This window comes from Notamacropus eugenii, chromosome 3 (genome assembly GCF_028372415.1).
Source record: "Notamacropus eugenii isolate mMacEug1 chromosome 3, mMacEug1.pri_v2, whole genome shotgun sequence".
Classification (NCBI taxonomy): Eukaryota; Metazoa; Chordata; class Mammalia; order Diprotodontia; family Macropodidae; genus Notamacropus; species Notamacropus eugenii.
In genome coordinates, this window is record NC_092874.1 from 251,422,986 (window position 1) to 251,426,180 (window position 3,195).

The following is a 3,195-nucleotide window of genomic DNA, read 5'->3' on the forward strand; positions in this document are numbered from 1 at the left end:
TCACACATTTAATAAGCATTTGAGGTCAAATCTGAACTCAGATCTTCTTGATTCCAGGCACCCTGCTTTATTTAACATGCCACCTAGCTGCCATGATTTTGACATTCAGGATGTTGCATATTCTGGCTCCATCAAAACTTTCCAAACTCACCTATGGAAGGAAATATTATATACATATAATCATTTTCCAGCTAATCCCATTCTTTTAAATCATCTTGAGGAAGTGGAAACCAGTCACCTTCAATTCAGAAAACCTGTGTTCATATCTTACCTCTATTATTGATTACCTGTGGCAGGTGATGTAACTTTTCTGGGCCTGTTTCTTCATCTACAAAAAAGAGTTAGATTAGCCTCTGGTTTCTTCTCAATCTAGACCTATGATCTTTATCATCCTCTATTCTCTTTCTGTGTACATACCATCCTCCACATGAGAATCATTTTCCTTCTAACTGTTGAAGTTTCTCCACTCTTTCAAAACTTAATTCAATTTCTACTTTGGTCATAAAGACTTTCTCTGATAGCTCCAGGCAAAAACTAAGTAAGTAAACAAACAAACAAAAAAAACAAATAAATAAGCAAACAAATAAATGAATGAATGAGCAAATAAATAAATAATGTCTCCTTACTCAAATTTCTCACAAATCTTTTCCTATACCTGCATTCCTTATTTATGTACCTCAACTTTCTTTATTGCTATACATTCATACTCGCATGTATATGTATATATATGGTATACATATATGGTATAAATATATATTTCATATAAATAATCTGATATAAAAATATCCATATATGCATATCTCTCTGTCCCTCTCTCTGTCTTTGTCTCTCTTTCTTTGTCTGTCTGTCTCTCTCCCTTTCTCTTTGTCTCTATGTCTCTCACACATTTCACACTGTCTACCCCTCATTAGATGTTAATTTTCTCCTGATAAGGATCTGAGTTACATTTTTCTTTGTACCCAGACCCTACCTATGCTTTGAACATAATTTTTCCCTCTCCCCTTTCTCCTTGGTGAATTTTCTCCTCTTTATTGAAGGTAGGAATTATCTTTGCTTTGATGTTTTTAACCCTAGAGGTTTGCATTCTTCTTGGTACATAGTATGTGTTTAATATTTTTTTAATTTATTCATTCACGATAGGCACTTAAGAAGTGTTGGTTTAAAAATCATTTCATTAAAAATATTCTCTTAATTCTTTGGGAAAGTCTTAGAGTGTTGTTATTTCCATTTTAGGGATGAGTCCAAAAGGTTCAGCCATTTGTTTGGGCTCACATGGCCTGAGATTTTCTGGAATGTAAGTTTTCTTACTTAAATAGTTGTGTTCTTTAAAAGATACCATTCTCTCTTTGAATAGAAGTGATCGATATTCATGGTTAACTCAACCTGGGAATTTTTAAAAGCAACTGCTGCCTTGAAAAACACAGAAATTCACTTTAAATGCCCTAACCATTAATCCTAAATGCCTCAAGTTGCTTCTATGGGAACCCCATTGACTTAGCACTCAGCGATGATGGAAATATTTTCTAATTATTCATTAGCCAATCTATAGAATCATACTTTTAATTTAAAAAAAGTTGGTATCATGTAAATTAAAGTTGTCAAACACACAGCCCACAGCCCACAACACTGTCAATTATAGTCTGAACTAGATGAAAATGTAAATGAGAAATACTTAAATTAAAATATAACAAAACATAGCAATTACTAAGTTGAAAAACTAAGTCAATATGCAGCCTGCAGGGATTCTTATGGATTGGGGACCTTTAATTCTATTTGAATTTGGCACTGGTGATTTAAATAGGTGCCTTAAATAACTGGCACAAATGAGGCAATCAGTAGTTCCATGATGAAGTAGTCTAGAGCATTCTATTTTTGACTCAACATTCTGAATTTCCATACCATCAACCAAGAATTGTGCGTGGGATACATTTGATAGCAAGCAAAAATGTAGAAAACATCACTGGAGATGGAGAAGTTGCCAAGCTCCTTCAGAAAGAGCATGATCATATACCTGCTTACTGGGAAATAGTAAGACTCAGATTTAATCAATATATTTGATCCTTTGGAAGGCATAATTGGCAGTCACTTGTACAAATCTATAGCAATTAGTTGTGTAGAAGACCCAAAGTAGGTGATTATTCAGGGCCTATTTTATTTGGCTTGGGAATATATTATGTGGGTTGTTTAGTGGGATTTTTGCAACAGATTTACCTTCCTAATTATGTGGTTGCTTAAGCTAACATTAGCATCAATTTATATTCCCTCTTCACACACCAACTGGCAGAAGGGGGCCACACAGTCACATGTTGGTGGAAGCTGGGAAACTGGTATGGGATTAAAAAAATCACCACAAATAATCCACAACATGGTTCATATTTATTACATGACCATTCAAAAACCATTAGTTCTGTAATTTAACTCCTAGCACTCATGTACCTACATGCAAAGAAATGTTTGTGAATTTTCATAAAGTTCTTTGTTAACTTTATTTCCTGTCTCTTTGATGACTTCCTCGTCAGACTGTCCACTTTCTCTTTCACACTGATATGTATTATTTTGTATAACCATTTCTGTTGAATATGAAATGTGTGTCCTATCTTTTCATCAGCCTCTCCTATCAATTGTAAGCTGCTTATAAACAGGCATCGTGCTAACTATATCTTCATGGGGCTAGCTTGAAGTGGAAATACACAGTGTAGTCAATTGAGTTTTAAACATTTGCGTGTTTGAGTGTGTGTTTGCATTTGGTTGCGTGTGTGTATGTGTGCATAAGTCTGTGCCATGAGTGCTGCCATTAAAAATAAAAATTAAATGGAATTTCTGATGATTCAAATACATAAAATGAAAAAAAGAATACAATTCTGTACTGTAGAATGAAATGTATATGTATGTGGGAGGGGGTCCAAAAATTTGAATTATTTGACCTTTTAAAATATAGTTTATAAGACCACAATTGCATATTTTCAATAGTGTAGGAAAAGATCATATGAGAAATCCTTTTTACCAGTGAAGGATATAGACCAGGAGAACTTCTGTTAATAAAGCTGATCATGAGACTGCTATGAGTGTGTATATGATTTAGCAGTTAAGAGTCAGGGAGTTGTCCCAAGGACAGAGAAGCTAAATGACTTTCTCAAGGTGACATCATTAGCCAGTTAAATAAAGAGAATGTTTAATTCTTTCAAAGTATTGGGG